This window comes from Pleurodeles waltl, chromosome 6 (assembly GCF_031143425.1).
Source record: "Pleurodeles waltl isolate 20211129_DDA chromosome 6, aPleWal1.hap1.20221129, whole genome shotgun sequence".
Classification (NCBI taxonomy): Eukaryota; Metazoa; Chordata; class Amphibia; order Caudata; family Salamandridae; genus Pleurodeles; species Pleurodeles waltl.
The window spans coordinates 711,715,250-711,738,643 of NC_090445.1; the positions used below are offsets into that span (position 1 = coordinate 711,715,250).

At 45.1% G+C, this 23,394-nt stretch overlaps 1 protein-coding gene across 4 annotated transcripts in view; it reads right to left on the reverse strand.

Annotated features, from left to right (window-relative positions):
* Window positions 1-23,394, reverse strand: part of PLEKHA1 (pleckstrin homology domain containing A1) — a 411,298-nt gene that overhangs the window by 149,505 nt on the left and 238,399 nt on the right. The gene's annotated exons all lie outside the window — the stretch shown is intronic.

Genomic DNA, 23,394 nt, shown 5'->3' on the forward strand with positions numbered 1-23,394 from the left:
CAACGAACATGCGTGGTTAAGGTACATAGAAGGGAGTTGGCGAAGGTAAGTGGTGGGTTTAGGTTTTGGGGAGGGGGTGGGGGGTTTTAGGTTTTGGGGTGGGGTTGGGGGTGGGGCGTTTTTGGTTTTGGGGAGTGGGTGGGGGTTAGGGGGTTTTAGGGTGGGGTTGGGGGGGTAGGGGGTTTTAGGTTTTGGGGGGGTTGGGGGTTTTAGGTTTTGGGGTAGGGTTGGGGGGGTGGGGTGGTTTTGGGGAGGGGGTGGGGGGTCAGGGGGCTTTAGGTTTTGGGTTGGGGTGGGGCGTTTTTGGTTTTGGGGTGGGGGTTAGGGGGTTTTAGGTGTTGGGGTGGGGTTGGGGGGGTGAGGCGTTTTTGGTTTTGGGGAGGGGGTGGGGGGTCAGGAGGTTTTAGGTTTTGGGGTGGGGTTGGGGGGGTGGGGCGTTTTAGGTTTTGGGGTGGGGTTGGGGGGGTGGGGCGTTTTTGGTTTTGGGGAGGGGGTGGGGGGTCAGGGGGTTTTAGGTTTTGGGGTGGGGTTGGGGCGTTTTTGGTTTTGGGGTGGGGGTCAGGGGGTTTTAGGTTTTGGGGTGGGGTTGGGGGGTGGGTCGTTTTTGGTTTTGGGGAGGGGGTGGGGGTCAGGGGGTTTTAGGTTTTCGGGTGGGGTTGGGGGGGTGAGGCGTTTTTGGTTTTGAGGAGGGGGTGGGGGGTCAGGGGGTTTTAGGTTATGGGGTGGGGTTGGGGGGGTGGGGTGAGGGATGTAGGGTGAATGGTGCCTATTACTAATGCTTTTATCAGGAATGCCTTTACAACGAAATATCGTTGTTAAGGCATTCGTGGTAAAATCATTAGTAGTAGCAACGAGGTCGGTGTTCCGACCTCGTTGTTAAGGCAGTAGTTGTTTTTGAAGTCGTTGTTTCGTCGTACAATCCACCTGTAGTCCTAATCTGCCCCCATTCCAACTGTTTGCAACTGTGGATAGCACCAGCTAAAAAGAAAGTTGTCACCTGAAACAGGTTAAATGGACGCACTGTGTTTCTCTCCACCCCCAACACATGAAATATGCACATGCATCACTAACTTTTCTCACCAAGTTGAAGTTAAAACATACTTGATTAAAGGAGGGTGTGTTTCACAGTGGCCTGGATAGGAGTGTGTTGTGAAAAAAGGCGAATAAGAACAGACTACCACAGTCACCTTGAAGGCAATTGTTCCCTTACTGAATCATCCTACTGCCCCTAATTCGATATTACAGAAATCTGATTTCACAACTTATAAATGGTAAGAGAGGGGAGACAGCACATGCCTGACCAGACTCTGTAAATAGGCCACACAGTATCTCCTTGTCAAAACCTATATCCTCCACAGAAGATGCATCAAGAGAGCATTGCATACAAATATAATACAGCTTACTGTTATGCAGATGTCTGCAATGGGTATGTCTTTGATGAGCTAATGATGCTGTCTTTGCTCTGGTGGAGTAAGTGTAAAGTATCAGTGGAGCAAGGAAGTCTTCACACGTCATACCATTTAGAATGGCACCTCTGTGAAAGGCCGCTTTTGTTACTTTAAAGACAGTGGCAAGTACCCCATCAATATAAAACGGATAAGGTAGAGTTTGGAAAGAGCATACCGCCAAAAAGAATTTTACTCCTGTGGAGAAAGGTTACGTGATGACTTCACAACATAGGAGACATGTGATTTTCATTCAAGGAATATTTCCCAGCTCAGAAGTAAGTCTGTAAGTATCTTTGAATCAAACAAACTGGCAGAATAACCTTGTACTTAAAGGAGCTCATGTAAGTCTAGCTAAAGGCAAATCCTGCAAACTAGCCTGACAGAGAAAGCTTACACCAGAAAGTGGGATATCCAGGTAAAATAATAAGGTTAATGTCACAAGAGGCTATGGAATATGAGAGCTTATGAATGATTGAAACCAAGAGGAACAGAATCTCTAATGGAAAGCTAGAGGTAGAGCACACCATGAAAATGGAGTTTCACTGTGTTCTTCATTCTCAAGAAAGAACTTGTCAGAGCTACTCAAATATGTCACAATTGCTGAAATATGGTCCTGTCTTGGATTACCTGCTTCAGAAATTTGAAATTTTGGATCCAGCACTGGAGGGATTCTAACACCTGGCTGGTAACCTGTACCTTCTTTGCTCCATCTGTCTCTGGATCCGAGAGACTGTCATGCGGAGGTTTAGGCGTGTGCTTCACTTCTTGAGTGAGTTTTGGCCGATGCTGGTCAGTTCTTCCCACCCCAGCACCCTCTAAAGTCACAATGGCATGGAAATACCTCTTGTGGTTCTTAGTGCGATATGCTGCTCCCTGTTTGGAACAGCTGAGAGGATTAAAACACGAATGAGCAAAAAAACGTTCACAGTCTCAGGTGGGTGAGGGGTATCTAATGAGCGGTGCAGCACATACCTTTGCCAGCAGTACCTTTGATGAAGTCTACTCCTAGAGGCAAGCACTCACTGTGCACAGTTCCGAGCCCACGTGTAAATCAGTGAAGTCTACACCTAAAATACCAAGGTTTATGCAATTTCTTCAAAACTGAGCATGTGTAATACTGGCAATCACACGTATTTGTATCAGTTTATGGCAGCATTAACTGTGGGCTGTCCGCGCTGCCTGCACTGGGAAAGCACTACTACAGTCCTTCTTTGCCCCCGTGGCCCGACTGTGTCCTTTCGCTCACCTTGATCGGGCGCACCCAGGCGGGCGCTCGTGTCTTGGTCTTCACATGTGGTCCTGCAGCCAGGCGTATTCAGGGGCGCAGTACTGCCGCTCCCTCCACCACTACATCATGTGAGTCAGCTGAGCCCCAATGCAGTGCTCATCTCCTGCCACAGCAGCCCCAAACCCGTCCTTGCACAGATCTTCGGGTCCTCCCTGCTCATCGTGTTTTTCAGCATGCAGGCTTTCCCTCCTGTCTTTCTGCAACACCTAAGGGCTTGGATGATTGCCCTTTCACGTCAGTGCAGCGCCATGAGGAGATTCGGGCGACGTACAAATTCTCCTCATGAATCAGTCTTCAGTCGTCTTTAGGTGTGTCACTCATCACAGGTCACGATTTCAACCCAGTTGGGCGCATATTATGCGCATAGATGGACTAGCTCTTAATATAGTTTTTGTGGCCATTTGCCATTTCATCTATGGGTGTGCTCCCTAGAGCTTCTCATGTGGGGCAATTGACATCTGTAGGAGGATTGAGAACCATGGTTGACTGGCCCATGAGGGAGCAACCAGGATGAGGAAGAGGGATGATTACGGCAATTTCCGCACCATGTACGGTAGGAGAGAGAGAGGAGGAGAGGCATATGCAAAGATCCCTGACCAGTTCATCCACAAAGCATTCCCCATGGACTGCAGATATGAAAACCTGGAGGTAAAGTTTGGACATTTTGCATTTTTGCACATGGCAAAAGTTCTGTCTGGGGTTCCCCACCGGTGAAAGCAAGGGAGCAGGACTTGAGGGTGGAGTGCGCACTTGTTGACTTGTTGCTGCATCCTGCTGAGCAGGTCTACAAAGTTAAAAGTTGTTGACCACCCCCTGGAAATACTCCTCCAGGCATCGTACCTGTTGGTGGACTGCCCAATGCCAAATTCTTTGCACTAGTGCAGACAACTGAGTGTGTGCCACCTTGCTTTTCTAAGTAAAACATGGTGGTCATATTGTTGGTCTGTGCAAGGACTACCTCCACCTATATATTTGGGAGAAAAGCTGTGCAAGTGACGTATATGGCAAACAGATGCAGAAGGCTGATGTGGAGACCACGTTGATGAGTCGTCCTGGACTGTCATATCCCATTCAGATGAACCCCCACCATCCAGCGAGTGATACGTCGATAGCAATGATCACCTGCAGAACTGGGTCCACGAAGGGACTGCCCCACAACAGATTGTGGCTGTTCCACCACAGCAGAGAGTGATGGGTGTGGCCCTTATCACCCTTAAATCCTCTCAGTGACCCTCAGCTTGTGAACACTGAGCGGAAAAACACTTTTGGTGCGGGAGCATAAGAAGTCTTGCATAAGTGACTATGACAATGAGGTAGGCCATCATACCCAGGAAGAGCATGACTGTTCGAACTGTGAGAGGAAAGAGTAGATGAAAAAGAAATAGAATGCCACCTCTGTTTGGTCGCTATGGTTAGCTTTGCCTAAGACTGCATTTGGGAACTAAAACAGGAAGAGTTGGACCTGAAGTGGCACGAGGTGGGAAATGGATGGTGGCGTTTACTGTAAACCCTAGGCTGTATAGAAGGGAGACATCAGCTTGGGTATGGGCTAGACAGTTGTGTATGCTTGCGCTCTTGATCAGCCAGTCCTCTAGGCTCTTCATCGGACGGTGGATACAATCAGGGAGTCCAGTGGGACGTGACCTCTGAAGTAGTGTGTGTCTGAGGGTGCAATAATTTCAGAGACTCCTTAAAGATCTCACAGGCAGGTTTTACCATGTCCTTGAGCATAGGCAAATACTGGAGGGAGCACTCTGTTCTGGGTAGTATCTCCACTAAAATTCATCATCCTATGGGGTGACGTACACCATGATATGTGCTGGCGTTGTCTGGAGGGAAGCAGTAACATGGACACTGACATGGTCAAGATCCCCCAGAGGATCCACGTCATAGTCCTCTCAAGGATCATCATTGGCTGCCGGTTGACTAGAGGTGGGGCTTTAATGTGCAGTTGCTTTTATGTCTTAGACGAAATTTGGGGGTTGACTTGACTCACTCGTCTCATTGTGGTCTTCAGATGAGGTCCAATTTCAACACAGGTAGATGGGACGCCCTCGGGCACCTCTTCCTCTTCTTGAACAAATGTTTCCTCAGGCTCTGAGGAGTCTGATCTGATGATCTCAGGGCTGGATCGGTGGGCCAGAGCGTTCGGTGACTTGCCAAATTCCAGTTCTTCAGCATCAAGTGTGTCTGCCTCATCAAGTGTGTTTGGCGTCTCCAAAGATGATTGGTACATTTTGTTGCAGGTCCTCTGCCTGTCTCTCTACTTGGAGTGGCACTGAGGGCATCTCTTGCAATGTATCATCTCCATTGCCTTTTGCACATCCTCATTCTATGGCGTTGGTAAGGAGGATGGGTGGCCCTGAAGGGCAGGACTGCCCTGGTTCTTTGATGACTTTGTTCTAGCAGAGAAGGTCGAAGGAACTCAGCGCACCAATAGGAAGGAAAGGCAACAAGCTCTGGTTAACGTGAAACACGTCAAGACTGGCAACAGCGTCAACACTTGTCAAATCCCGAGAGCAGAGAAAAACAAAGGAGTTGGTGTCCATGCACATTCACTACTGAGGAGGTGTCACAGACTTCTTGACTCAAAGACTTCTTAGAAGAAAAAAAGGTTTCAACAGTCAAAAGCAAACACTAGATGGCAGGAATGTGCAGATCTGATGTATCTACAGCCATACATGCTACGAACACGTTTTCTCATGGTTATCTCAAAAGTAGGTCTTTGCCAACGACATAAGGTCTCAGATAAGGTTTATTACATTTCTTGTACTCTTTACGTTTTTGAAAGTGACCAGTTGTTTCAGGAGACGGACTACATATTAGGATTGCTGTTAATGAATGCAGGCTTTACTGAGGAGTGCCCGAGGAGATAAGTTTGCTCTAATGCCTTCTTTGCAAATGGGTTCAACCCCATGTAGTCCACCAGGATTTTTGCATTTGATCACCTAATCTTTGGACCTTTACTGTGGGCAAGTCGCACTACCTGAATCTCACTCACTGTAATTCCAGGTCATTGGACTGAGGATGTTTACTGCCAGTGCCTTCTTTTAAGATAAGCCTGCTCTGGCGCAGTTAGGGTAAGGGACAGTAGGCCGGATAGAACATGTGGGCACATGTGTATGCATGTATGCTGGCTGAGCGTGTGAGACTACCATTGTGTACCTCCAGGTAATTGTGAGATTAGTGGGCATTCATAGATAGGTCAGTAGGGTTTACTGGAAAATCTTTAGTGCTTTCACTGTAATATAAACATAGATGAAATCTGCAGTAAACTGCAGTTTCACGCCACTTAGTACTAGACAGTCCAGCAACGTGTCAAACTGGGATACAATATACATTCCAAGTTTAATTTGGAAAAATCCAATAACCCACATATACATCTTATGGGACCTCAAAAATAGTCCTATTTCTCTGGCTTAAGTCATACTGAGTCAGCTCATAATGAGTCAGGTCTGTTCCCCACCTCTTGAGTTAAATTAATCACTCTGCTTCCCAGCAGAGGGAACAAATGCATCTCCAAACAAATGTAGCAATTATCGGTGCTTGGCCCAGTTCCTGGGAGAGGGAATGGGAGTGTGGGAAATCTGCATCTGACAATTAGCTGTTACTCTGCACCTGGGCTGAGTCAGTCCAGGACATTTGAACAAAGGAGAAAGCCCAGACATCTGGAGTCAACACAGAATAGGGCTCCCTAAAATTGTGGTGATAATGGTTCTGGCAGTGATGTCTGCTAGGGGTGGAGCTGACAATCTCAAATGACATCTTCACAGAGAAAACCTGACGCATTGTTTTGAATTGTCCCAGTATGCTGTGCAGGAGTGTTGGGACAGAGATGGAGGCATCCTTGGACTGGCTGGAGGTGTCTAGCATCTAGAACTTTCCACCCACACTTATAAACACCTGCACAAAAGAGAGACAGTGAACAATACTCTAGATGGTGACAATGACACAACAATGGACAGCTGAATGGAGAAGCCAACTATTGCCCTGCAAAGACAGACTAAGGACTTTGTCTCCAGCAGACCACAGGACCAGATGGGTCTCTCCAGGGCCAATGCCCCAGGCTCCATTATGCACCTTGAGAATCCTTTGGATGAAAATCTGTACAATACTGACATACCAAGTGCATTGCAAGACAACCAGGAGGCTCTGGGGCTTGGGAATGTAAACAGGATGGTGCTCTGCTGGCTGGTAGTGGAGGAGCTTCACAAGATGCCCTCAACCACAAGAGTGGAGCACCATAGGGCAGTAGAGGAGAAGGCTATAGCAGGGAGCAAGTAAAATCAGCTCACACCAAAGTGCCACTTGAAATGCTAAGAGGACTGCTGAAAATGCTCTTGGTGGCTAGAGCTCGCCACCAGGAGCGAAACGAGCCCAAGAGCAACAGATTCGGCCCATGACATCTGACAACAAACAAACTTGTGACACGCTGCAGAAACCTTTATAGTTACTCCATGGCCCAGTGTCAGTGCAGAATTCATGTCCTTAAATCCTTGGGGGAGAAGGCATGTGTGGGGCCACCAACCTAGAATGTTATAAGCCCAAGCAACATTGTTTGGAGCCATGAAAACATCCCCAAACCGCAACGTGGCTGGAGGAGTGCATTTCTCTAGTTGAGGGGGCACACTATTATGCCCTGTAAGGGCTTTGTTTACATACTTGTCCTGTTCTGTGGTGTCCCAATCTGGGCATGAGAGCCACCAACATTCATGCAACGTGTGTTGGGGCTCTGTAGAAGCCTGAGCAGTACACTCCCTCCTGCTACTTTTAAAACTTGCCCTAAGTTTCAAGGGGTACTAAAACAATGAACTATAGGAAAGGATTGCTATTGAAATAAGCATTCTCATAGTTGGTGCTTTTGTGCTTCAGCACAGGAGTACAAGGACCCCCAAGGGGATGATCCTATAGCTGCATTATGTGGACTCAAGAAAGTGAAGGAAAGACTCCAACATGTTTGTGAATGTTTTCCATAATGCTTTTTCCCCCTTTCTTTTAATAATTATCTTTTTATCGTTTATCACAGTTGTAGCATCAACATTAATAAAAACCATTCTTACTAACAAGAACAACATTAACTCAATCACCACCCCTCCCGTCCCGACCCTCCACCCAGTTCACAGAACATGGTGATGCCAGTAGATCAATTCCTTGTTCCCCTTGGCCATTATTGTGCTGTATTCCTTTCCTATCTTCCACTCTCTACGTGTAAGGGGGAGTGCCTGATCCCCATTTCTGTGCGATGTCTCGTTTCGCTACCATACATCCCAGATTGACCAGGTGTTTTTGATATTGTGTGTCATCTGTGTTTTCCCACACTCCTGGCAGTGCCGTTTTCGGTGTCAAATCCAGCTCGTTGGCCATGGCTTCTTCCAAAGTTCTTCCCACTCCCTCCCAGAAAGGATGGACACGGGGGTAGGTCCACAGTGTATGCAGGAAAGTGCCCTCCGTGCCACAGCCTCTGAGACAATGTGCGCCCACTATTTTGCCTATTCTATTGAGTAGGGTGCGGGTATAGTACACTCTGTGGGGTACTTTCAGTTGGGTCAGTCGAAGGCTGGCTTTAATAGCCACCCCAGCAGGGTGCGCCAGAGCTTCTTGCCAGTCCTCCTCATTCAATTCCCCAAGGTCGTGTCCCCATTTAGTCTGTAAGGGCAGAAGAGACTTTTGTGTGTTTCTCATTAGGGTGCCATATGTCAGCGAGGTAAATTTCCCGCTTACTTTCCCATTAAGGAGTCTAGTTTCTAGAGGGGATTCTTCCTGCGTTTCAGTGTCCGGTGTTATGCACGCCCTAAGTGTGTGAAGAACTGTAGCATATTATAACCACTGTGTTTCTGCCATCTCATATATTAGTCTTAAATGCACAAAGGGCAACACTTCATTTGCCTCCCACACGTCAGTCAAGCTGGATAGCTCTATGGCATTCCAGCCTGAGAAGCCCTGTAGTGTCAAAACTGGCTTCAGCCTGGATCACTTCCACAGTGCCGTTTTATGGGAGAGTCTACCCTTCCAACCCATTTCCGACGTTAGTCTCTGCCGTATCGTTACTACTGTTTAGGTTGATGGGCATATGTTTGGTGGTAGTTTGCACCATAAGGTGCATGTATTTAACTGTTTTCCCTAAGCATCACCCTACCCTGTCTAAATGCCGGGTCATGACATTCCGCATGTGCCCATTCGTTTACCACGCTAACGTGTGCCGCCTCGTAGTATATTTTTTTTAATATTCGGCAGGGCTATTCCTTCCACGTATTTGGATCTTTGTAGGGCTTTCTGGGTGATCCCCCTGCCCAGAGTAGGTTGTGAAGCAGGGAGCCCACCCTGCCATAGAAGTGGTCTGCTACCCTATATGGGCAATTTTGTATGATATACAGAAGGCGCGGTAGCGCCACTATCTTAAACATTGCAGCTTTGCCTAATAGTGAAAAAGATTGTTAAGATTAGAGTCATAATCCACTAGGGATCAAAGGTATTTTCATCTACTTGATGTATATATTTGTAAATTAATGCACTGTATATATTAGTCTGTGTGTGTGTGTGTGTGTGTGTGTGTGTGTGTGTGTGTGTGTAATTAATGTACTTTTACTCTTGTGGGTCCGAGCAGGTGATATGCCCTTCTCAGCAAACCTGGCTGTCCAGAAAGTAGTGCTTTGTGGACGTGTGGAGGGACACCCATGTAGCTGCTGGAAAGATACCCAGGGTAGAAACTCTGAGTGCCAGCACAGTGGTGACAAAACATACTACAATATTTAAGGGCCTCACAAGCACACATTATGTTGCAAGAAACCCATTTGACCAAGAAAGAGTGTTTAGACTTATTTCAGATTCACAAATGGGTTCAACAGATGGTGTGCACAGACTATTGCTCTAGTACTAAAGGGGTAGCCTTTTTGACAAAGAAACATTTAAGGTTTTCCTGAGGGGGAAGATTTCTAGTATATCATACTTCAACAGCAGAAGGTATAAAAAAGAGATTAATATTCTAGAGTCTAAAAAGGAAAACAGAGGGGCTACTGTCAGCACAACAGTCATATTAACAATGTAATGGCACTAGAAAGTAAGTTGCAAGAACTGAGAGAAAAGCTTACTTTATTACTGGAGGCCAGAGTAAAGAAGAGGTGGGACGCAAGTAAGGTAGTCCACTTTGAGTATGGGGAAAATTGTGGAAAGCTACTGGCCTAGAAAATCGAAATGGAAAAAGCAAGAAAGATAATCATATAAATAAAATATAATGCGACTGGCTTAAGTTTAACTAGGAGCTGTGATATGAAAATAGCCTTTCTCAGTTTCTTCGAAGATTTGTATACAGAGGATTTGGTAATGACTGAGAAGACGTTCAATGATTAGAAGGATGAGAACTAGCCATGCAAGCTTAATGGGGATAACAGGACAAACCTGAATTGAAACATTAGCCAGAGCAAAGTTAGGTTGGTTGGCAGTAAGGTCCAGCAGAAAGGGGAAAGCAGCAGGCTCTCATGGCCTTCCAGTTGAAATATACAAACCTCTAGGTAACCTAATACTACCAGTAATTACAAGATTATTTGGGAAGATTTCTGAGAAAGGGAATTCAGTGTTACTTTCCTTGAATGAAGCTATTGTTACCTTAATTCTCAAACCAGCAATACAAATCCTACCACTTGTGAATCCTATAGGCCCATATCACTTTTGAATAGTGATTATAACATTTTTGCCAAGGTCTAAGCTGAGAGGCTGAATAGGGTAATAGAATGTCTGCTACATGAGGATCAGAAAGGTTTTTTAAGGGGAAGATCTCTACATGAGCTAACTTACAGTCTCATTGACTCGACTGACCTTGCCACTTCTTTTAAGATCCCATTGGCAGTTTTGATTTTGACGCTACAAAAGCATTCCATAAGGTCAATTGGTCATATCTGCAAATAATGGTGAAGTATCAAAACTTGTAAGAAAATGTTTGCAGAGCGTTCCATTTGATTTGCCAAGATTCATCTGCTAGAATACTTGTAAATAACTTCAGCCTTTAAAAGATCCAGTGGCACATAGCCAGGATGCCTGCTCTCTACATTATGGTTTAACCTATCCACTGAGCCTCTGGGATGCAAACTTAAGAAGGAGACTTCTGTTTTCCCTTTTCGTATACAATGCACGGGGAATGAAGTCTCTTGTTTGCAGACGATCTTATGATCAATACCTTCACTTTACAAACTGCCCTCCCAGTCACTGATCAGTTGGCATCGGATTTTGGAAAGGTGGCGGGGTGTTCAGTTAATGCCTCAAAAACTCCAATAATGGTCTGGAACCATCCAGTGCGGAAATTAGTTAATTAGGAACAAGAAGAAATATCTCGGTTTAAAAATCACCTAGGATCCTGAAAAGATTCCGGAGGTAACTTTTGCATGGGCTACTGCTGAGACAAACAAATTGATGAAGGACTGGTCTCATCTTCCATTGACCGTTTTTGGCAGAAGTAATTTGGTTAAGATGGTCATCTTGCCAAAATCCAAATTCCTCCTTAACACAATCCCTTTGCATTTTTAGAAGCAGTGGTTACACAAGCTACAAGGGAGGATCTATAGCTTTATTTGGTCCTAAATGTGTGAAAGGATCTTTTGGATTAAGCTCCGAAGAAGGCGAGACAATGGGGTTTAACATTACCTGACACACAGCATTATGCTTGGGCATTCCAGGAAAAACATTGCAGAATGCTTCTTGATAGTCTAGACAGTTCAGAGATCTATACTATGTTTAAGGCCATGTTAAAAAGATATTAGAGGAGGTGAAACCCACTTTTTGTACAAGTTTGAGAAAGTGAGGCTGAAAGTACTGCAATCAATGGTCGTGTTATGGGCTAGGATTATAAGGACCACAAAGCTTGTATATTATATTAAGTCTGCCCATATCTCAGACTCATGGAGCTCCCCAGAGTGTATCAAGGATAGGTTGTCACTCCTATTAAAATGGCAGGTATACAAGGATGGTGTCAACTTATACAGGACTGTAAGCTCCTACCATGGGACGAATTATGTGTGGCTGTAGAAGGTAATGTCTCATGGTTTAATTACCTACAGTATGGTATTGAATGTTGACGGATATAGCAGATGGCGATTTTGGTCTACTGGAGTAGCTCTGGGGAGGAAACTTGTTGAGGATGGAGAAAAGAGTTATGGCAAGTACAGATGCACACTTTATACAGCACTGTTAAACATGTTTTTAAGGAGAAATCATCTCTTTTCCCTCCACAGCATACTAAGCACCCCACAGAATCTTGAAGTTGGGAAAACAGGGCACATCTAAATGCATGAAATGCGGACTAGAGAAGGCGAACGACATTCACATGTTTGTGGAATGACCCAGGATCCAGCAGTTTTGGGAAAGTGGTGGTGAGGTCATGGTGAACATTCTCGGAATAAACATCAAGGTAAGCCTATGTCTAGTTATCTTTGGAGCCACAGAAGGTCCGAAGAAGTACAGCAAAGATAGGAGCAATTTGTTGTTTTATTTGACACTCCTGGCAAGAAAAGAAATATGTAGGAAGTTGACATCTAGAGTCCCTGCGACGTGTATTGAGTGGCTTAATTCTGTAATGTAAATGTTGAAAATGAACTTTACAGTCTTAACTGCAAAGAGATATATGTTTTGGCAGTCCTTGATGAGGTGGATGGAACTCAATAGTACACTGGGAAGTCTGTATAAGGATCCTTCCACAATTGCTGGGTGTTAGAAATGGGGTCTCTAGTTGGCAGTGCTTTGCACCCTGTTCAAGTAGGAACCCTCAATCTAGTCAGGGTAAGGAAGTCATACAGCTAAGATAACCACTGCTATCCCTTTGGCAGTTTGTCATGTGCAGTCAGGCTTACCTCAGAGGCAATGTGTACACACACACACACACACACACACACACACACACCTCTCCCCCCCACACACAGAGTAACACAGTCAAATCATCACAAAGGTACTCCACACCAGTTTTGAAAAATAGGCAATATTTAACTGAGTAAAACAAGACCAAAATGACAAAAATCCACAATCACAAGTAAAGATACACTTTTTAAAGAATAAATGTAGTATAGCGTTTAGAAATACAATAGCTCAAACTGGGGCTATCACGGCATCTTGACAAAGCTGTTCCCAACAGTCCAATGCCACTCGTGCGGGAGTGTGGGCCAGTCACAGAGTAGCACAGACCACAGGTACAGTACTTTGGAAAACAATGAGTAAACAAAGACGTTGCACAGAGTCTGGAAGGTGAGGCGTCGCTCGGGCCCGTGTGGTATCAGTACCTTACTGCTACTAGGGAGGTGAGGCATCAGTTCCTTACTGTGGCAGGAGAAGTGAGGCATTGGTTCCTTATGGTTGCTAGGGAGCTGATGCGGCGTAGGAGACGAGGGCTCAGTTCCTTACGTCAAGGCGGAGTCGATGAATCCAGCAGGTCAAGAAGCAAGGAGTTGATTTTGCGGTGTCGCACTCACACCACAGAGCCACAGGTGCTGTGGCAGTCTCGGATGTCATGGACATCAGTGACACGGAACTTGGGACTCATGCTGTGGCAGGACTTTGGAGGCGATGAGGGGGTGTCACGCCTGCAGAGTTGGTCGCGGTTGTGGCACTCAGCGAGGACCAAGGCTTCGGTGCAGGCAGCAGCGCAGAGTCGAAGAGCGCCGCCAGTTCTGAAGTCGCTCTGGAGTCGATGTGTTGGTTTCTTCTTGGTTGCACCAGAACGCTCTTCTATGGGCCCAGGGACTGGATTTGGCACCACTTGGCAAGTCAGGACTCTCAACAAGAGAGCCCAGGTGCTGGCAGATGAAGCCTTTGATGTCTCAGACGTCTTAACAGGAAGCAAGCTCAGTCACAGCCCTTGGAGGACCTTTGGAAGCAGGATGTAGAAAGCAAAGTCGAGTCCTTTCACTCTCAGGACAGAAGCTGCAAGCAGCAGGCCAGCATAGCAAAGCAACAGGCAGAGTGGCAGTCCCTCCTACAGCATCCAGCCCTTCTTCCTCAGTCCAGAAGGATTCTAAAGTTGTGGTCTCAAAGGTCTAGTACTTATTCTCATTTCTGCCTTTGAAGTAGGTAAACTTCAAAGGAAAGACTTAGTAGTGCACAAGACCCTGCCTTTCCTGCCCTGGCCCCAGACACAGCCCCGAAAGGCTGGAGACTGCTGTGGGTAAGGACAGGCACAGCCCTGTTCAGGTGCAAGTGTCAGCTCCTCCCACCACTCTAGCCCAGGAAGACCCATCAAGATATGAAGGGTACACCTCAGTCTCCTTTGAGTGACTGTCTATAGCAAATTCACAAACAGTCAACTGTCTTCCTGACCCAGACATGTATTCCACAGTCGCGCAGAGGCACAGAATTATAAAGTAAGAAAATGCCCACTTTCTAAAAGTGGCATTTTCAAACATACAATTTAAAAACCAACTTCACCAAAAGATGTATTTTAAAATTGCGAGTTCAGAGACCCCAAACTCCACATCTCTAAGTGCTTCAAAAGGGAAATTACACTTACAAGATATTTCAAGGCAATCCCCATTTTACCCTACGGGAATGATAGTCCTTGCAATACGGAAACCTGATATAAGCAGTATTTCACTATCAGGACATGTAAAACACACCAGTATATTTTTCACCCTTTAAATACACTCCACCCTACCCTACCCTTGGGGCTGGTTGTAGTCTGCCTTAGGGGTGATTTGCATGTAGTAAAAGGCAAGGTTTGAGCCCGGCAAGTGGGGGCACTTGCCAGGTCGAAATGGCAGCTTAAAACTGCACACACAGGCACTGCGATGGCAGGCCTGAGACATGTTTACAGGGGTACTCTTGTGGGTGGCATCATCAGTGCTGCAAGCTCACTAGTAGCATTTGCTTTACAGGCCCTGGGCACCAATGGTATACTGTACTAGGGACGTACTAGTACATCAAATATGCCACTCATGGAAAAACCAATCACCAATACCATTTAGATAGAGAGCACAGACACGTATGCACTGGTCAGCAGCAGTAAAGTGCCCAGAGTGCTAAAGCCAGCAGAAATGAAATTCAGTACAGGATTAAAAACAGGAGGCCTGAAGCCAAAAAGACAGAGGAAACCCTGCAGAAAAGGCCATTTCCAATACTGGGTGACACTAAACCACTCGTCTGATGATTACACCTTATTTTTGCTTTTGCCTCTGATACTCTGTGGCATACCCATGTAACAAGACAAAAAGGGCGTAATAAATGGAAAAATGTGCAATTAGAACCCGAGATAAAGGAGGACAAAAAATGTATTTAAAAAAATAAAAAAAACAGCTGATCATCCACTATGTGTTCTCTTGTAAGATCAATGTAAAATCTCAGTGTTCAGGGGTGAAGTAGAGCATACAATGCTAGCAAGGTGATGGTTCAGCCAATGTGGAATGGCATTACTGCTTTTGGGCGTAAGTATGCTTAAGTTCACAGAACCAATTTATTTGGGAAAAAGGTGATAGAAGGCAGGTTGACTCTGTGCAACAGTTTAGAGCTCACTCACCCACCATGCTGATGTTATAGCAACGAGAAACACGGTCTTCAGCGTGAGAAGTAGCAAGAGTTAGCTGTGCAGAGACTCAAATGGACTGCAACTCAAATATGTGAGCATCCGGTTAAGATCCCAATGTTGTAAACAAAGGGAGGAGGAAGAAACTAGTGCGTAAGGCTGATTTAAATAATGAAGGCTGGCCCAGCAATTGTAAAGAAAGCCTAAACAGCCAAAAGGCACCCCTTAACTATCTCCAAAGCAAAGCCTTGCAGGGCAAAGGTGTTCAGATTTGTTAGACTGGTGGAACTTTGCGCCACTAAGCTCTAGGGGAAAGGGTGTGGAGTTAATTATAAAAAAGGAGGTGGCCACACAATCTGGTGATTCACCAAGGGTGACCTCCCCAGAGCAGGATTTGTCCCAGGCTCCTCAGAGGGTATCGGTGAGTGCCTTCGGTAGGAATACTACAGTTAAAACATTACTTTGACCTCCAAAAAACAGAGTGGGAGATCAAGAACTTCAAAAGCCCTCCGCATAGCCATTTACTCAGTGATAGGGCCTGGGGATGAGACCAAGCTAATGTCAGGACATGTGTCAAGGTCACTGGCATCCTGGAGGTCTTCATACCAGTTGTGTTTGGGGTATGTTTTCACAAATTCATCTCCTACATCATAGTCATCAGAGTCAGTCCCAAATCAGGAGTGTAACACATGAGTCCTGCCCTATGGAACCAGGACACTATGCGGCTCAGATGGAGCAAGCAAAGGTTGATGTTCAATGGCCACCCAGTGCGGTTGCCGTCGAGTTCGGAGCAGTGCCGACTCGGAGTCCTATTCTTTGACATTGATGGAGTCAGTATTGGCGTTTCAGGGACCGTGGTGGGCCCAGAGTCGGCAAAAGAGCCCATGGAGATTTGGTGATGAAGACAGAGGGTCCAACTGGAGATGGGTATCCCAGATGGATGATCTCGCCACTGCGTGGGGCCCACAGACACATCAGAGGGAGTCGGAATGGATCCAAAAGATGCATCATGGCCTCGTGGAACTCTTGGATATGCCTTGGTGACGTAGACCCCCACAGAAACTCAGAAAACTTTTTTTCTTCAGCTTACCCAAAGATTTAGAGCGCAATGACTATGAACCTTGGGACTCACTTCTTCACTAGGACCCAGACTGACCTTCAGACTTGGACTGGTCTTGCTGCAGAGTATTCCAATGCATGGCTATGAACAGCTTTGTCTTGTGGTCCTGAATGGCCTTCTGATTTATCAACGCAGTTACTGCAGGCCTTAGAGTCATGCCTCCAACCTCAGGCACCAACCTGATCTGGATCTGTCACACACATTTGCCTTAGATATGTAGGCTCCTTCTTACACATGACATGTAGAAAACCGATCGGATACTGCCATAATGTGCTAACAATTTTACATCAAATTAATAACACTTAATTAGAATGCAACCTGTGCCTATCAGGCATCATCCCTGAGCCACTGAAAGGGAAAATGCAGCATAGATTTGCACGATTAGGGATTCTGTCATCGAAGCAGAATAGGGACAACCCTGAAAAGCAGTATGAATCAAGCAGAAATTATAGTGGGAGAAAGAGGAGCAATCCCATTAGAAAAAAGTTAGGAGGGATGAAAAGGCTTTGGAGGAACTGATCTTAAGGGCAGAACTTATACATTAAACTGCAGGAGTCTCAGATACTGGATGGATGAAAATGGAATGGAAACACTCAATAATAGCAGGAAACCCTGCAAAGACACATAACTCAGTAACAGCTCGAATGGAACCAGGAAAGGAAAAGAATGCAAATACTGATAAAGAAATGTTGTGTAGATTGTAAAGAATATGAGTAAACATTTTATGAGAAATCAATCTTAAAAAAGTGTTTTAACACTGAATGCAAGGCATACTGCTGTGATACTTGGGTATTCTTCTGAAAAGAATAGTCATTTAGAAAAAGGAAAACTCAGATATTGAAGAAACTATTCCTTCATGCCAATACTAAAGTAAGCATCTTGAATTTCTCCATGCTCTTATATCGAATCTAAAATCTGAGGCTGAGTCATCCTATGGAAAGAGAACACAAACAGAAACTGACAGGCACTGCAAACATCAAAGTCATATAAACTTGTATCAATTCACCTACTGAGAACAAATGCGTACCTGAAGAAAAATAGCCCCTATAACCAGACCTTCATTTTCTGGAACTGGTGCTATTGTACCTTTAAGGTAAAGCTTTTGAAATCTCTGGAAATGGTTCTGACAGGGTGAAGTGCAGTCTTCTGACGTTTGGTTATCTAAAGTTTCCACTTGCGGTCTCATATGGCTTTTGGATTCATGTGAGTGCTGTCATCACAGGCTTTGGATTCATCTGCATGCAGTAATTACAGGCTTGCAAACGGTGGGCACCCCTCATGAGGGGTCCTTCACAGACATTTGTTTGCAACAGTCCACACAATGTTTAAACCCCGTTATTTTGTGTGGAAACAAATTTGCCTTCAACACTAGATAAAACATATATATTTTTTTTTTTTAAGATGAGCGAGAGCTACAGATAGGGATGGTTTAGAAATGAGCTGAAGTCAGTATGCTTGGGTAGTGCTTATACGCGGCTCTGCTCGTCACTCCCAGGGCAGAACAACATCAGTGTAAAGCTGTACAAAAATATCTACTGAAACCTAGGTGTACTACTTAAAAGTTTCCAGTTCCAGTTGGACGCCTGCGCAATATTCAAAATGTGAGTAATCTGTAGTTGGAAGTATCCATCAGGAGATCTGTTTCTATTAAGCACATCTTGGTATATTGCTTCCAATATACTGCTCAGTTTGTTAATGGTCATGATAGAGAGGTCTACGTGTAATATGCTGCTCGTCACTTTGAATAATTTTAAAACATTTTGGAGGTTTATCTGCCTGCTGCAAAACACTACATGTAACACAATGGTCACCTCGTCCTCCAGCATCAATGGAGCCTGGGTTCACCAGTAGTCGATTCAGAGAGTCAATCTGGTAGCGAGAACGAATACGCCAGAGGAATCCTTTTTGGACAGCCTGTCACCTCCTCGGAGCTTGTAGGCGAGCCACAGGGAGTCAAAGTAAGGATCCAAAGACTTGGGCATGGCCTTGTGGAATTCTTCGATCTACCTCAGTGTTGCAGACAGCCTCGGAAACTCAGGCTGTGTGGGGACAAGGAACAGGGTTCGGCTTGGAGGTCGACTGACTTTAGGAGTGAGGGAGGAATGGCAACACCCTTGCACCTTCTCAGGCAAATGTGAGAGGACAGCTGACCTTGGAACCTTCTACTTCTGAACCAGAATTGGGACCGGCCCTTTAATTCAGACTGGTCTCTTCATTGAGTTTTCCGGTACCTGGTGACAGAGTTTCGCCTTTCTGCCTCGAATGGCCTTTGGGTTCATCAAAGCGTAGGCACCCTAAACTTGAGTTATGGCTCAACCACAAGCAAACGGGATTAAGATCTGTCACTGTTTGTGACAGTATTTTCAGGGCTTAAAACATGTCTATTTGGGAGGTGACATTTCAGATGCAAACAAACATTTTGGGGATAATTTGTCTCAAAGAGATAAGAGGTAGCTCCAGATCCACGTTGGTGGTGTGGAAATAAGGACTCACATAAGTGTGCAAAAGTGGTGCCTATATTGGCTTTGCATGCCGTTTCCATTGTGAAGCAGAACCACCTACAGGCAGGCAAGAGATACTGCTGATATTCAAAATGTGAAGGATCTGCAGTTAGAAGTCTCTATTAGAACAACATTTAGTCAAAACCGTTGAGGAGAACATTCTAGTCACAAATCACATGACTCTGGGAGACAGACCTGAGACCATGGTGTTGGCAGACCTCTTCTAGGGGGTTCCATGTAGCCTCCCAGCAAATATCAGAGCTAGAGAATGCCACTCTTTGGTTTTGAGGGAGTGTGCCCAGCCACAGTTCGTATATTGGGCTCCATATACAATATGGCTGTCTTAACAAGAATCATCTCAAAACATTGACCTTTGCCTGTTTCATTGCCTGATTAGAAAATGTAGGTCCCTGGCTCAGTTAAGAATAATGGATGAGTGCACATGGCGTTCAGACTGTGTAATACTTCCTTGGTAGCAGGTACTAGGAGGAGAATAAAATTCTGGGAATATGATCTTTTTGTCCAGATGAAACACAGACAGTTAGAGCAAAGGTGTGCAGAGTACATTGATTACATTGTTCTGGCTAAATACTGTGCATGGTTCACCAAAAAAGGTCTACCACGTATAAGTATTAACTCACCAGAAGCCAATGGCTAAAAAGGTTTGTGTGTCTATCTGGCCAGGGCAAAAATTGGGGCATCTCACCATGAAAGAGCCCAATTAGATATCTTTGGACGGTGTCATTTGTCAAGCAGAAAAACTGCCTGTGCTGTTTGACTCCAATGACCACAAAATCAGTTTACATCCACCCACATCTTTCAGGGCCCACAAGAAGAAGTTCACCATGAAAGTAATTGAGGTCATGTTATTTGCTGTTGCCTAGATGTAGAAAAATATGCAGAGACATTGTGAAGGACTTCCCTGCACCTGACAGGACACTGAAGTTTCCTTAAGACAGAGGTTTGTGTGCACAGATTAGCTCCTCTGGAACCTGTGTCGCATGTGAATCTATGAAAGATTCCAATACTGGAGAATGAAAATGTCACTTACCCAGTGTACATCTGTTCGTGGCATCAGTCGCAGTAGATTCGCATGTTCTGCAATAGCTCGCCATCTGGTGTTGGGCCGGAGTGTTACAAGTTGTTTTTCTTCGAAGAAGTCTTTCGAGTCACGGGACCGAGTGACTCCTCCTTTTGTCTCCATTGCGCATGGGCGTCGACTCCATCTTCGATTGTTTTTCCCCGCAGAGGGTGAGGTAGGAGTTGAATTGTAGTAATAGTGCCCATGCAATGGAGTGACTAAGTATGCACCTATTTAAGGTTGAGATGATACATATATAAATAATTGGAGGTAACTTCCAAACTGCTACAGGCTCCCGGGGAGGCGGGTGGGCACATGCGAATCTACTGCGACTGATGCCACGAACAGATGTACACTGGGTAAGTGACATTTTCAGTTCGATGGCATCTGTCGCTGTAGATACGCATGTTCTGCATAGACTAGTAAGCAGTTATTTCCCCAAAAGCGGTGGATCAGCCTGTAGGAGTGGAAGTAGTCTGAAATAATGTCCTTAATACGGCTTGACCTACTGTGGCTTGTTGTGCGGATAACACGTCTACACAGTAGTGCTTGGTGAATGTGTGAGGCGTAGACCATGTGGCTGCCTTACATATTTCTTGCATTGGGATGTTTCCTAGAAAGGCCATGGTAGCACCTTTCTTTCTGGTTGAGTGTGCCCTTGGTGTAATGGGCAGCTGTTGTTTAGCTTTAAGGTAGCAGATTTGGATGCATTTAACTATCCATCTGGCTATACCTTGTTTTGAAATTGGGTTTCCTGCGTGAGGTTTTTGAAAGGCAATAAAGAGTTGTTTAGTCTTTCTGATGTTTTTTGTTCTGTCAATGTAATACATCAATGCTCTTTTGACATCTAATGTATGTAGTGCCCTTTCAGCTACGGTCTCTGGCTGTGGAAAGAACACTGGAAGTTCCACTGTTTGATTTAGATGGAACGGTGAAATAACCTTTGGCAAAAATTTAGGATTGGTCCTTAGGACGACTTTATTTTTGTGTAGTTGTATAAAAGGTTCCTGTATTGTAAACGCCTGAATCTCGCTTACTCTTCTTAGGGAAGTAATGGCGATGAGAAATGCCACCTTCCAGGTTAGGAACTGTATTTCGCAGGAGTGCATGGGTTCAAAAGGTGGACCCATAAGTCTAGTTAGGACAACATTTAGGTTCCATGAAGGAACAGGTAGTGTTCTTGGTGGTATAATTCTCCTAAGGCCCTCCATGAATGCTTTAATGACTGGTATCTTATATAGGGAAGTTGAATAGGTAGTCTGCAGGTATGCAGATATTGCTGCAAGGTGAATCTTAATGGAAGAGAAAGCTAGGTTAGATTTTTGTAAGTGAAGCAAGTAACCCACTACATGTTCTGGAGTTGTGTGTAATGGTTGTATTTGATTAATATGGCAGTAGCAAACAAACCTCTTCCATTTACTTGCATAGCAGTGCCTGGTGGATGGCCTTCTGGCTTGTTTTATGACTTCCATACATTCTTGGGTAAGTTGTAAGTGCCCGAATTGTAGGATTTCAGGAGCCAGATTGCTAGATTCAGCGATGCTGGATCTGGGTGTCTGATCTTTTGGTTGTGCTGTGTCAACAGATCTGGCCTGTTGGGCAATTTGATGCAGGGTACCACTGATAGGTCTAGCAGCGTTGTGTACCAGGGTTGCCTTGCCCAAGTTGGTGCTATCAATATGAGTTTGAGTTTGCTTTGACTGAGTTTGTTTACCAGGTAAGGAAGGAGAGGGAGAGGAGGAAAAGCGTAAGCAAATATCCCTGACCAGTTCATCCATAGGGCATTGCCTTGGGATTGTTTGTGTGGGTATCTGGATGCGAAGTTTTGGCATTTTGCGTTCTCCCTTGTTGCAAACAAGTCTATTTGAGGTGTTCCCCAGAGTTTGAAATAAGTGTTCAGAATTTGGGGGTGAATTTCCCATTCGTGGACCTGTTGGTGATCTCGAGAGAGATTGTCTGCGAGTTGATTTTGGATCCCTGGTATAAACTGTGCAATTAGGCGAATTTGGTTGTGAATTGCCCAATGCCAAATTTTCTGTGCTAGCAGGCTTAACTGCGTGGAGTGCGTCCCTCCCTGCTTGTTTAGATAATACATTGTTGTCATGTTGTCTGTTTTGACGAGAATGTATTTGTGAACTATTATTGGTTGGAAAGCTTTTAGTGCTTGAAAAACTGCTAGAAGTTCTAGGTGATTGATATGCAGTTTTGTTTGATGTACGTTCCATTGTCCTTGTATGCTGTGTTGATCGAGGTGTGCTCCCCACCCTGTCATGGAAGCATCTGTTGTTATTACGTATTGTGGCACTGGGTCTTGGAAAGGCCGCCCCTTGTTTAAATTTATGTTGTTCCACCACAGAAGCGAGAGGTAAGTTTGGCGGTCTATTAACACCAGATCTAGAAGGTGACCCTGTGCTTGAGACCACTGTGATGCTAGGCATTGTTGTAAGGGCCTCATGTGCAGTCTTGCGTTTGGGACAATGGCTATGCATGATGACATCATGCCTAGGAGTTGTAATACCATCCTTGCCTGTATCTTTTGTGTTGGATACATGCGTTGTATGATGGTGTTGAAATTTAGAATTCTTTGTGGACTTGGAGTGGCTACTCCCTTTGATGTGTCTATTATGGCTCCTAGGTATTGTTGTACCTTGCGCGGCAGAATGTTGGATTTTGTAAAGTTGACGGTGAACCCGAGTTTGAAGAGGGTTTGTATGATCTGATTTGTGTGATTTGAGCACTGTATGAACGAATGGGCCTTGATTAGCCAGTCGTCCAAATATGGGAACACATGTATTTGCTGCCTTCTTATGTGTGCAGCGACTACCGCTAGACATTTGGTAAAGACTCTTGGTGCGGTTGTTAATCCGAAAGGCAGAACCTTGAAATGGTAATGTATTCCTTTGAATACAAACCTTAGGTATTTCCTGTGCGATGGGTGTATTGGTATATGGAAATAAGCATCCTTGAGGTCTAAAGTTGCCATGTAGTCGTGTAGTTTTAGCAATGGCAATACTTCTTGTAGTGTGACCATGTGGAAGTGGTCTGATTTGATGAAAGTGTTCACTACTCTGAGGTCTAGGATTGGTCTCAGCGTTTTGTCCTTCTTTGGTATCAGAAAGTACAGTGAGTAAACTCCTGTGTTTATTTGTGTGTTTGGCACTAATTTGATTGCATTTTTTTGCAATAGTGCCTGCACTTCTATCTCCAGGAGATTGGAATGGTGTGTTGTTAAATTTTGTGCTTTTGGTGGTATGTTTGGAGGGAATTGTAGAAATTCTATGCAATAACCATGTTGGATAATTGCTAGAACCCAAGTGTCTGTAGTGATTTCCTCCCATGCTTTGTAATAATGACCTATTCTTCCCCCCACTGGTGTTGTGTGGAGGGGGTGAGTGACCTGTGAGTCATTGTTTAGTAGTAGGGGTTTTGGGGCTTTGAAATCTCCCTCTATTTCTAGGGAATTGCC